Source organism: Pituophis catenifer, unplaced genomic scaffold (genome assembly GCF_029215685.1).
Source record: "Pituophis catenifer annectens isolate HBS135680 unplaced genomic scaffold, rPitCat1.0.hap2 SCAF_7, whole genome shotgun sequence".
Classification (NCBI taxonomy): domain Eukaryota; kingdom Metazoa; phylum Chordata; class Lepidosauria; order Squamata; family Colubridae; genus Pituophis; species Pituophis catenifer.
In genome coordinates this window covers 38,281,040-38,294,092 of record NW_027256887.1, presented here as the reverse complement: position 1 = coordinate 38,294,092, position 13,053 = coordinate 38,281,040, and positions in this window count along the sequence as shown.

Here is a 13,053-nt window from a genome sequence, read left to right as displayed (position 1 = left end):
GAGTTTTATGTGCAATAGGCCAGTTTACAAATCTATAATAAATATAAGTCTAAAGCTCTCTATACCTTTACATTCCATGTGACTTTCATGTTGTCTTGGTTCAACAATAAAGTATCTTGAAACAAATTTTTGAATCCCTGTGTCTTCGATTTTGTAAGTGACCAATTAATAACCAATTAAATTAAAAATGAAATAAAGTAAAATGAATCTTCAATAATTACCGTTTTCCCCAAAATAAGACATCCCCTGATAATAAGACATCCCCTGATAATAAGCCCAATCGCAATTTGAGTGCATAGCAATAAGGCCAAGCACTTATTTTAGGGTTCAAAAAATATATGACAGGGTCTTATTTTCAGGGAAAAACGGTATGTACTGCTTTGTTCCTTTTGTTCTGCGCATATTTATTCATTTGGCTATAATGTCTACAAAAGCAAAATGTCTACAAAAATTCTGCAACTGACATCACACATTATGCTAAGCCATGGTTTAATCATAGTTTGCTCAACCATGCTTTACTGCATAACCCCTATTAGCTGAGATCAGAAATGCTAAGACAAAACAAGATACATTACAGAATAGCATAATGTATGTAATGCATATGATCAAAGTATAGTGTATAAGACCTGTAAGCAATATCTAAGAGTATATTACAAGATTCAGGTCACCACTTTATCTTCAAAAGTTTCAAATGTGCAGAAGAATAGTTTTGCTCTATTGCTATGAATAAGTTTAATGTCAACAAAGTGATTTTAACTAATTTGGTGTAATGGTCAGCATTAACCATCTATCCTGCCTTTCCATGAGAATCTTCTATATATATAAATAAGGAGGTATGTATGTATGTATGTTTGTTGAAGCATAACTCTGAAACGCCTTGAGCAATTCCAACCAAACTTGGTACACAGATGATTTACTCCCTGGAAAAAAATACTGCGGGGGTAAGACACTCCTAACACCTCTCGGTATTTGTGTGTGTGTGTGTGTGTGTCCTGGCACGCAGGTAACACACAGAACCCAACTCAGCTCCACCGTGCATGCACGTGTGCCTCCCGCCGGTCAACTGATATTCAGGTCTCTGCCACACATGAGCAGGGGATGCAATGCGAGCACCCCATGGCCCATTTTGGCTGCAGAGAGGTGTGCTAGGCCAAAAACTGGCCTCCGGGAGGGGTGTCATGCCTTCATGCGTGGGAGGCGGGGGGGGGGGATTAGGATGAAAAAATACCCGGCCAGTGCCAGGTCATCAGCTAGTTGTAAATAAAGCAAGATAACAGGTCAATGGGGCCAGAATAGTAGATAAACATACTAAGCATTGACAGAATTGCCTTGGCAATAAAGTAAATTTTCTTGGCTGAAGTCTCTTTAAAAAGATTTTCATAGTCAGTAGCCATGATGGGATTTCTACTTCAAATCTATTTTAAAGATAACAGGATAAGGAAATATAACAAAAGATTTACCTGGTCTAAAAAACAGCCAAAAGAACAGCAATTTTCTGTTTAGATAAGTTGTTCAGTATTCATAATTTAAAACATTTTTAAATTTTTTACTAAACCATGGGTTTCAAGCTCCTCAATGCAATTTTCATTACTTCCTGATTCAAAATTACAAGAAACCACCCTGCTAATTTTTAGTAAGAGAGTATTCTGAGGATCGCAAAATAATTTGTCCTGTGGCTGTATACAGTCGAGAGTTGTACCATAAAGAGATAAGCAATGTTTCTTAAGTGTTTGGCTACTGCTGCTGATGGTGATGATAGTTTTCAAAAATATTTTACTATACTATCCTTGATATTAGTTAAGCAGCTATTATTTATTTTTCAAATGAAAATTTCATGAGCATCCAAAGCACTATAATGGGGCTTATCTCCTATTTATGAAATATTATTTATTTAATTTCAAGTGAAATATTATTTTAAACATATTTGAATGATTCATCTTTAAATATGAAGAAGCAATTAAATCACATGAGCTATGGATAGCTTCCCATATGCGTTATTTGAGTTTAGTAGCTTTGGAAGACAATTGTGTAAAGACAAATTGATGCATTTTCATTGCAAATAGAGTCCAATGGTATCCAGGTCCCAACTGATGTTTTAGTTTTTGTTGCCCCTCCATCTATCTGTTTATTGACTATATTTAGTCATTTCATTTAAATATACAATTTGGGTGCTTTGTAGCAAAACCTACAAAATATTTTTTGAAGAAAGACCATGTTTGCAACTTAAACATGGCCTCCAGTTTACACAATTATGGAGGGGGTGGGTGGGAACCACAAACATTAGTGAAAGGACTCATATATAGCTGCTCCTTCAGGTTCCTGTGTTTTCAAAGTTAAATTAGGCTAAAGACTCTCCAAAATGGACCACTATGCAACTTCCATAATTAATGATGCATGCAACTCAACAAGTAGAAAGAGGCATGATTTTTTTTTAATTTGGTGCAACTACAAACTATAATCCTGAAATACCCTGGAGGTCATTTGGCTGGAGAAGGCTTGTTTGGCAGTAATGCTGCCTAATCTCTCAGCACCATGCTAACATTTGGCTTATACTTTTGGCATTTCATAAATCAACTGAGTTTGGAGTGAATCATGATTTCCAATACATAAGGAGTTTATTATTGGATATTATCATGTCATTTATAAAAGATCATGGAATATGTATTATCTTCTCATAAGACTACTAAATATGTTCATGGAATACATTTTTCCTAATATGTACAAAATTTCCATTGATGTGTGCTTCAATGGAACATTGCTTCAAAAAACATGAGAGCTATGTCATCATTCATTGGATTTGCATTTCTTCTGAGTCTATGTGCAGATGGCAGCTTCTGCATGCTTGGAGAGATGGCTATGTTTTCTTTTGTGGTGAAAAAATAAATAGTTTCAAGAAATAGAACTTAATGTACAATTTTAGCTACTGGTATTGAGTAGCCAATACCAGTACAACAATAATTTCTTATGAAAATATCCTAAAGGCTTAATCACTTTGCCTAGGCACAAGGACTGTGATGGCGAACCTAGGGCACGGGTGCCACAGCTGGCATGCAGAGGCTTCTCTGCGGGTACGCAAGCCATCACCCAGCTCAGCTCCACCGTGTGTGCATGCATGCCTCCCGCCGGTCAGTTGATTTTCAGGTCTCTGCACGGGGGTGAGGTGCATGCGGAAATGTGTGCATGGGCGTGGGGTTTGCGCACGCATGGGCGGGGGATAGGAGGAGCACAGGGGTGCAGCGAACACTCCGCAGCCCATTTTTGATCCTAGGGGGCTTCAGGGAGATCTACTAGGCCCAAACAGGGGCATGGGGTGTGTGTGGCGTGCCCCCCTGTGGCCCGTTTATGTGCCCAGATAGCTGAAGTGAGGCCTACTAGGCCCAAAACGGGTGCGGAGGGTTTGTGTGCACATGCGTGGGGGTGGGGATGAGCGCAAGGGGGGTCATGAATGCATGCGCAGAGGAGTGGGGCATGTGGGGGGCGTGCAGATTGCATTATGGGTGCCGGCACACAGGCATGCTTTTGCGTGTGCACGCTTTTGGCACACAACAACAAAAAGGTTAGCCATCGCTGCCCTAGGGCAATAATAGAAACTCAGATTCCAGGGAAGGATTATAATACTAAAAGCCATTGTACTGTAGAAGACAACTTTTGCAAAATTAAAAGGCAGATTTTAGCAGGCCATTATCAATAATATCATCTGTAATCCTTTTAAATTAGAAAATAACAATTCCTCATTTTACATAAATATTTAGGGGCAGTGTCAACTATGGAGAATGAGCACTAATTCCTAAAAATACCACTTTGACATATATTTCTATTGCACAGCATAGCTTTGAGGAAGTCATCTTCATTCCGTTTGTACTGAGTTGTCACGGTAAAGAAAAAATCAAGTTGATAATGAATGGATAACAGCAAAAGAATTCTATGAATAATCACAATGGCCAATTGCTATGATTTTTCAAATTATATTTGAAAAAGAGGATCTGGAAGTAAAAAAATGTCCTTTCTGGACCATAATATTCACATTTCGTTTTAAAGCAACCTGCATTCCATCTGTATCAGGCATAGCTATCACTTGGTGGTTAGGGTCACATAACATGTTTGCAGATGAAAACAAAAATGTCCTTTCTGGACCATAATATTCACATTTAGTTTTAAAGCAACCTGCATTCCATCTGTATCAGGCATAGCAAACACTTGGTGGTTAGGGTCACATAAAATGTTTGCAAATGAAAACAAAATTATAGTCATCAAATCAATTATGCATGAAGCTAGGGCCCTCAAGGTTTGGGGGAGGAGGAACATGGGATTGAGGAGTTTCTTTACTTTTAATCCTATTATGGGATTAAATTTGCTAGAATTTACATTATATATTGTATTTTTCTGTATCACAATCCATCAGCCTTAGGAAAATAAGAATGTGGAATAAAAGGACGTCACAGCGATACTAGTCGCAAGGGAATGAAGCTTTCTGTCCCTGTGCTGGCTTCTCCCTGTTGGTGGGCTCCGAAAGGAGCCAAAACCATCTTGGAGGGGCGGCAAAGCTAAGGAGGGACATCCTGTGAGGTCGTAGGTGAGAGTGCAACTCTCCTGCAGAACTCCAGGGCTTTTTCTTTCCTCTATGCCACGGCGAGGAGAAGTGGCAGCCTAAGATGGCTGCCACAGAGCAGAGACAGCTTAACATCTAAGAAGAGTGCTGGAGCAGATTTGGTGAACAGTGTTTGGAACTGGGTGAGAAGAATCCTTTTTATTGAAATTGTAACACCAAAAGAATATCAGGAAAAAAGAATGTCATAGTTATTTATAAAGTGCATGCGACTTAACACCTTGAGCAAAACTTTAGAACAGAAGAGAAAAGAATTAAAGGAAGAAAGTAGAAAATTTGTTAAAAATATAGAAAATTTGATTTTCTAATTGGACAGGCATTGGCTTGGGCTAGGCATTTTGAAATGCTAGAGCTATTTACATAAAAAGCTATATCATATTTATATTTTGGAGTACTCTAGTAAAATTGGATAGGAATGGTTAAGATTGAAATCAGGTTTAAGAGAGCCACCTGCTGTCAAAGGAAGGTACAACATATTCCCAAAATTCTGGAAAGACTTGACTTTTGGAAATCTAAATATGAGAATAAGAAAAACGTCATTACTAAAAAGACCTCTGAAAGCTTCAATATAAGACTGAACTGGCAGAGGTGAAGGTTCCACTTTTGGATTATCTAGAGCAACCAAGCTGGCTCAGGAATTCTGGGAGTTGAAGTCCACTGGTTGTAAAAGAGCCACATTTGCCCACCCCTGACTGATTAATTTTGGGATACAAAGACTCTTGGGCATTGGATATTGAATTTTTTGAGGCTTTAAATTTGAATATAAAATCACTGGATTATTGGACAAAAAGAAACGAAAGAAAAACAAAAAATGAGTGGGATTTGGGAAGAAATTGTGTTGATAACTCAGAGTTATCATTAAAGACACCTTGACAAGAAGATGCGAGGAGATTATGAACAAAATGCAGAGCATAGATGAAAAGCTGGAAATTATGACACAAAGGACAAGGAAGAAATCAGGTTGCCCAGGAAGAGGAGGAGCTAACTGAAAGAGCAGCTGAAAAAATAGAACAGACAAAACAACAAATAAAAAGAAATGACAAGAAGGAGATAAAAATAAAAATAATAATGATTGATGAAATAAAACAAGGGGATAGTATTTTAAAGGAAATTAAAAAAGAACTGGAACTGCAGGAAGACCTTTTTTGGGAGAGAGAAAGGGATAAGAGTAGACAACTTGAAAATTACACAATGGAACAGGGTAGAGAAGGGAGAAATGTTTAAGAGGATTGGCCAAGAAGTGGAAGCATATAGAGATAAAGATCCATGAGAGGAGTATGGGAGACAAGCTAAGAAATGAATAATTAAAGCTTTAAAGCGGGTGAAAGATGATGGATAAAAGGAACATTTCTTAAAAACAATAGTGAAATAAGTTAAAAGAGGGTTGGAAGTTAGAGAAAGAGGAATTAATGGAATATGTATTTTTACATTACAAAGTGAATTAATAAGAAGGGAACCTAGAATCTTTTTTAAAAAAGTAATTTTTATTGAACTTTTGACTTTTAAAAACAAAATAAAGAAAAATACAACAAAAACAAAAACACATAACAAACATAACATTACATCATATATTATTTTACAGTTTACTGTATTGACATGTATATATATTCTCTATTTTTATTCAATTGTTCATCTACGTACTTATATTTACATTTTTATCTATTTACACAGCCATCATTGTCGGGTTAAGACTATTCAGTAATTTACACTTCCTAGTTTCAACCCGAATTATTGTTTTGATTCCTTTTTTCTAACCATTCATATAATTTATTCCACACTCTATAATATTCTGACTCTTCCCTCTCCTTAATTTCCAACGTCATCTTATCCATTTCTGCAAGGAACCTAGAATCTTAATGATGGTAATTTTGAATATGTTTGAACAATATGGTGATAGTTATAAAAATAATATATTGAAATATTGAATAATTAAACAATTGAAGATTATAACAACATAAATATGTGTATTATTAGTAGAACTATGTAAGTTTGTTAAATATAACAAATATGATTACTAACATTCTATTTGTAGTAAAAGGAATGATATGTGGAATTTGATTGACATAAAAATAATATATGGAAATATTGAACAAGATAATGAAAGATTATAATTTAACAAAAACGTGTATTATTAGAATTATATAAGTTGTCAAATGTAAATATAATGAATATTATTTTATTTGTATTAAAATGTGATTAGAAAGTGGATATTTTTTAAACATAACAGTGGCATAACTAAAAATTAGAAAGGGGATAAACAATGGAAGATTATAATTTAATATAAATCTGTGTATTGCTATTAGAACTATATAAGTTTGTTAAACACAACAAATATGATTATTAATATTTTATTTGTAGTAAAAGTAGTGACATTTAGAATTTGTAGATTGGTATAACATACCAATAAAAATAACATACTGAAATATCGAATAATCAAAGAATGAAAGATTATAATTCAACAAAATATGTGTACTATTACTAAAACTTGATTGCCAACTGTATTAAATATGAAGAATATTGTTTTATTTTTAGTAACATGTAAGACAGTCTGGTACCACACTGTTCACACAATGATATGTTTGTAAAAAAATAAAAAACTTATAAAAACTTATTAAAAAAAGAATGTGGAAGGAAAAAAAATGACTGGTCTCACTATTTTTGTATCCATCCTGTTTCTAAAAGGTTTGTGCTGCTAAGACTAGATACTATTGCAAACATGACAAAGGCAAACACAAATGTCTCGTTTACACCTTTAATGCCATATTATTTATTTATGTCATTGTTAAATTGCCTTTATGAAAAACCCTCATACCTTACAGCCATTGATGAATTTCTGTTCTAGGAGACCTTGAAATTTACCGAGGAAGTGATTTCTCTGAATGAAGGGGCTAACATTCAGAACATTTGGATGCCCATCAGTCCCAGTGTTCTCAAAATGTACTGGATAAGGCATTCTAAGAGTTGAAGTCTAATATAGCTGGGGGACATTCGATCAGAAATCTGTTCTAATTTTGTTTTGTTGCAGTTTAGAGAAGAGAAGCTCTACAGCTCTGAACCTAGAACCCACTCTTTGCTTTGATTATCCAGATAATTCTACTTCCTGTAGAGCATTGATAATGCTTGCTGTGTAGCTGTCTGAATGTTGCTACTCATACCCTGGAGCAAAATTTGACATAGAATTTCTTTGTTGCCATCATATGAAAATTCATATGAATTTTCTCAGCCCAGATATTAGTTCTAAAGACTGGGCAATCAATTTCCATAGCCAATTAGCTCCAAATGTTGCTTTTTAATGATGATTTTATAACTGGTTCAGGGGTGGGTTCTAAATTTTTTTACTACCGGTTCTGTGGGCGTGGCTTATTTTGTGGGTGTGGCTTAATGGTCATGTTGACAATTATTTAGGATTTAGCAGAGTCCTAAATGGTTGGGGGTGGGGCCAAATAAAAGGTAAGAATAACGCGGGGGGTGGGGGATGGGGGAGTGGGGAGGTGGGGGGGCAGAACCGGTTCAGTGATGTCATATCACCGCTACTGGCTCAGCGGAACCGGGCCAAACCGAGAGGAACCCACCACTGAACTGGTTCCTTCCGGATATATCATTCTTTGCCTTTATTTCAGGCAAGGTGTTGCTATGAATGCATGCAAGCTAAAGTATGTTAACTGAAGTCATAACAGACAGTCATTATTTATCTCCATTAATATAACATTTAATTTAATTTAATAATTCAATTCAATTCAATTCAATTCAATTCAATTCAATTCAATTCAATTCAATTTATATGCCACCCCTCTCCGAAGACTCAGGGCGGCTTCCAATACATTTTAAAAAAATTATTATAAAAAAAATTTAAAAATTAAAAACATTAAAAACATTAAAAACTCATTCACGCCATTCATGGCCAGATTGCGCCAGATCACAAGAGCGAAATCAACAGTCCCAGGCCTGCCGGAAAAGCCAGATCTTCACCGCTTTTCGGAAGGCCAATAGAGTGGGGATAGTCCGGACCTCAGGATGTAACTGGTTCCAGAGAGCTGGGGCCGCCACAGAGAAGGCCCTCCCCCCACGGGCCCACCAGCCGGCATTGTTTAGCTGACAAGACCAAAACATTTTTCAAGGGTAGCCCCATGTAAAGCGCGTTGCAATAATCTAACCATAACCATTAGAGCAACCATGTTGCTCTAATCTTAGCTGTGAGTCTAGGAGGACACACAAATTGCAAGCCCGTTCTGAGGGGGACAATTTCTCCGCCCTCCCCAGAACCAAGGATGGACAATCAACATAGTCTTTAGGAGGCAATACCCACAACCATTCCATCTTGTCTGGGTTAAGTCTGAGCCTATTGACTCCTATCCAGACCCTCACAGCCTCCAGGCACCGGCACATCACATCCACCGCATCACTGAATTGATGCGGAGTAGAGATATACAGGTGGGTACCATCCGCATATTTCTGATACCTCACCCCGTGTCGTCGGATGATCTCACCCAGCGGCTTCATGTAGATGTTAAATAGGAGGGGAGAGAGGACCCAGCTGACAATACTAGACTGCAGGAAAACTTGCTCTACTGCCATCTAGTGTCAGCCCCAGCTGTGTCTCCTCATTTTTGTAGCCAAGCTATGTATCTCTAGCGAAACTGAAATCAGTGGGGGGTATCTGCATTGTGGATTTGTTTGGAATTATTTTTTATTCCCCTTATTTATTTTTTTGTAAACAAGTTTTATTAAAATTTTTCTTTCATCATACATATTTTATGAACAGAGTGTTGACCGGGTCACATATTATATATATTATATATATTAATCTTTTTAATCTATTCCAATCTTCCCATTTTTTCCATATTCATCTCTTTCATATAGTTCTTTATCACAAATTAATCATTTTTCACCATATCTTGTTATTTCAACTTCTGCCATATTGTTCTTTTTTTTTCCAAGTCCATTTTACATATTTCCCATTTCAGCCATAATATTCTTTTTCCATACTTTGTTTTAGCTTAATTTCTTCTTAATACATAATACATAAACAGTATCACTATCTGCCCTTAATTCCTAATCTCTTACAATAACATCAATTAATTATCTTATTTCTCCATTACAGAATATATTTCTCAAAATCCCTATCACACTTTTTAATATTTCAACTTTGTCTCATAATTAAAATTGTCTTCAGAATTAAACCAAATTACCATTTCACATTTCATCTGCTATTCTGTTTTACTATAAACAATATACATCATCATATTCAAATCTTGCATTAAAACCCTTTAACTTAATTGACCATCTACAATTAATAATATTAATACAGTTCCCTTAAATCTACTAATATTTACCTTATTTCCCTTCCTCCTTTCCACTGATCTTCCCTTCTTTAACCATTTTCTCTTAGTCTCTCCAAAATTCCATTTCTTGATAATTTTCTCCTTTTATCCCATTCTCTTAACTTCTTCTTCTTTTTATATTTATTATATCTTTTCTTCTGACTCTTTTTTCTCACATTTAGGTATATTATTCAAATAGTTCTCCCCACATTTTCTCCTAATCTCTTTCAACTATTTCCCTCTTTACCCTTTGATTGATTCTTTTCTGGGGGATGTTCCCCCGTATCCACTCTTTTTTTGCCACTAAATCCCAGTGAAATCATCTAACTGCTTTTTGCATTCAATTCCTTTTCCTTGCTCCTCATTTATGCTCTTTTCTAGCACCTTCTCCCCTATTTCCTGTTCTGTGTGTTCCAGCAAAATTTCTGACTTTTTATTACCCTTTAGTGATTCACGCATATTTTTGAACATCTCAATTAATTCCTCACACATCTAAGACTCCATATTGCCAATTTAAGAAAGTGTTAAAACTTTTAAATTATGTCACATTTAATTAAAATTTAAAATCCATATAGTCTCTTTTTGTTTTCAAATAATGTCCAATTTAAGTATTTATCCAGTCCACTCCAAGTTAAAGATTTGTTATCTTCCACAGCTGTTGAGAATCGAGACCAAGCAATGTAAAAAGACAGATACTCCTTAAAAGTTCTCACAGTTTCCAAATTATCTTTTAATAGTAAAGGTCACAGTTGTACTTTCTTTTCTTTCTTCCAGTAAATATTGCAGTACTCTCTTTCACCCAGCAGATGTCTCTCTCCAATCCACAATATTTTCAAACCAACTAAATGCCAAAGCTGTCAAAAATATTTAAATCCACATAAAAAATACTTTTCCTTGGGTTCTTTTCTTTAATTATTTTTAGTTTCCCCAAATCCAATTATAGATAAAAAAACTTTCTTGGGCTTTAGTATTTTATTTATTTATTTATTTTAATTTGATTTATATGCCGCCCTTCTCCTGAGACTCAGGGCGGTTTACAATGCATTAAGCAATAGTCTTCATACTTTTGTATATTTATACAAAGTCAGCTTATTGCCCCCACCAACTGGGTCCTCACTTTACCTACCTTAGAAAGGATGGAAGGCTGAGTCAACCTTGAGCCTGGTGAGATTCAAACTTATAGTAATTGCAGACAGCTGGTGTTAATCACAATGCTATCAGTCTGCTGAGCCACCAGGCCCGTCATTTTAGCCTCCTCTTTGTTCTTCTCCCTCAATAGAATTTCCCTAATGCCAATTAGCCACTCATTTCAACTCCGGGACACCTTTTTATCCAATTTGAAATTTTCTTTTACCTGTGAGTTGGCCAATCACTCACCTAGTACCAGCACTTCATTCAAACACTGCTCCTGCACAAAAACTTCAGCTTCAGAGCGGTCATTTTACAATGGCCACCACCCCCGCTGCCAGTCCGAAGAGCTGCCTCTGACCTTTTGAGGAACTTGCCTGTTCCTCTTGGTCTTCCGAGACGCCTCTCCTTCTTCACCATCCCTACAGGATGGTTCCGGTCTGAAGACCCCCCAACAACAGTTTTTCTGGCTGGATTTTCACAGAGCTCGTTGGAGCCAGCTATTTTTCCAGCCAGTCTCGCCGCGACACTTCTTGTGTATCCCCCCCCTTATTTATTTAAACCATGCAGCTTGGCATATAGACATGCTGACCACATGACCACAAAAATGTCTTCAGACAATGCTGATTCCCTTGGCTAAGAAATAGAGATGAGCATCGCTCCCTGACTCAGAAATGACTGGACATGGTAACCCTTACCTTTACTTTTATTTGTTTAAAATATAGGAACACATTTGTCCCATTTTACTTCTGTATTGCATTTCCTCCTTTACTGGTAAAACCATATTGTGTCCATGGGGTTTTCCTTCTGGGAGTTTAAGTAGCATCGAGAATTGGAGGGAGGTGGGTTAAAGCAGGAAAACATATGGGAAGAAAAACTAAAGTTTGCCTTTCCTAGACTATATCTTCAATATAATTAAAAAGGAGTTCTAGCTAGTATTTTTAAGAAATGGGCATGCGTTTGTCCATGTCGGTGGTTTATTCAGGCAATTGGGGGCTTTGCCATAATCACCAATATTAATATTTTTTTTAAATTAAAAATTCTTTTATATGAGCCAATGGTTTGCAGGTTCTCATTTACAATTTCTGTAATGTTTACTTCCCAGAAAATGTGTTATCTTTTTTGCTGAAATCAATGGAATATTTATATATTTAATACTGACTGCATCATACAGTTTCTTTTATTTTTTTCTATTAACGGAGGGATATTTTGTCCCATCTGTCACTGATCTATGCTATGATTTGTTTATTCTGAGGCACAGAAGAAGGGATAAGTTCATGCATGATTAAGATTTAAAACACAAGGTTCACAATCCTATCTGTCACCCATATGTTCCACAGTGATAAGCTCAACATTTCCTGCTTAAAAATATTTGGTAATAGACAGTTTGCTTTAAACATTTTTCTTCTGATCAAAGAAAATGTATTGCTCCGGTGAAGAATTTGATATATTCAGAAATATTTTCTGCTGTGGTTGCAGATGATAAAAATTGGGAAAGCTGCTATATACAAATATTTTTACTTTTCTTTCATTTGCTTCTTTTTCTTCTCCTCCTCTTTGTTTAGCAATTCCTACTTAACATTTCAAAAAAGCGTGCTTGTTTTGTTATGGAATGATAGGACCAAACAACATTCCTGGGTCAGCCAGAGACAGTTTTATTGCGCAGTTTCAGAACCAGAGTTGTATCTGCAATTCTGAACCAAGAAGAGCTCTGATACAACTGCTTTTATACATCTCCAAAACAAAGGATTTTGCGAGCACAGCAGTTTTCCATATATGGTTAACATACATTTGTTACATGATAATTGACACTTTCTAATTACTAAATTCTTTCATTATTTTCTAGTTCATAAGATTATCTTAGCTAAACAACCTTCCTCAGTTCTGTGTTTGCTGATGCGTAGATTCATGACTGCTTTGGATAATAAGTAACCTTTTTGTTCCATATGGATGTCCTTGCATTTTGACAACTAGGCCCCTCAGAAGATATATATTACA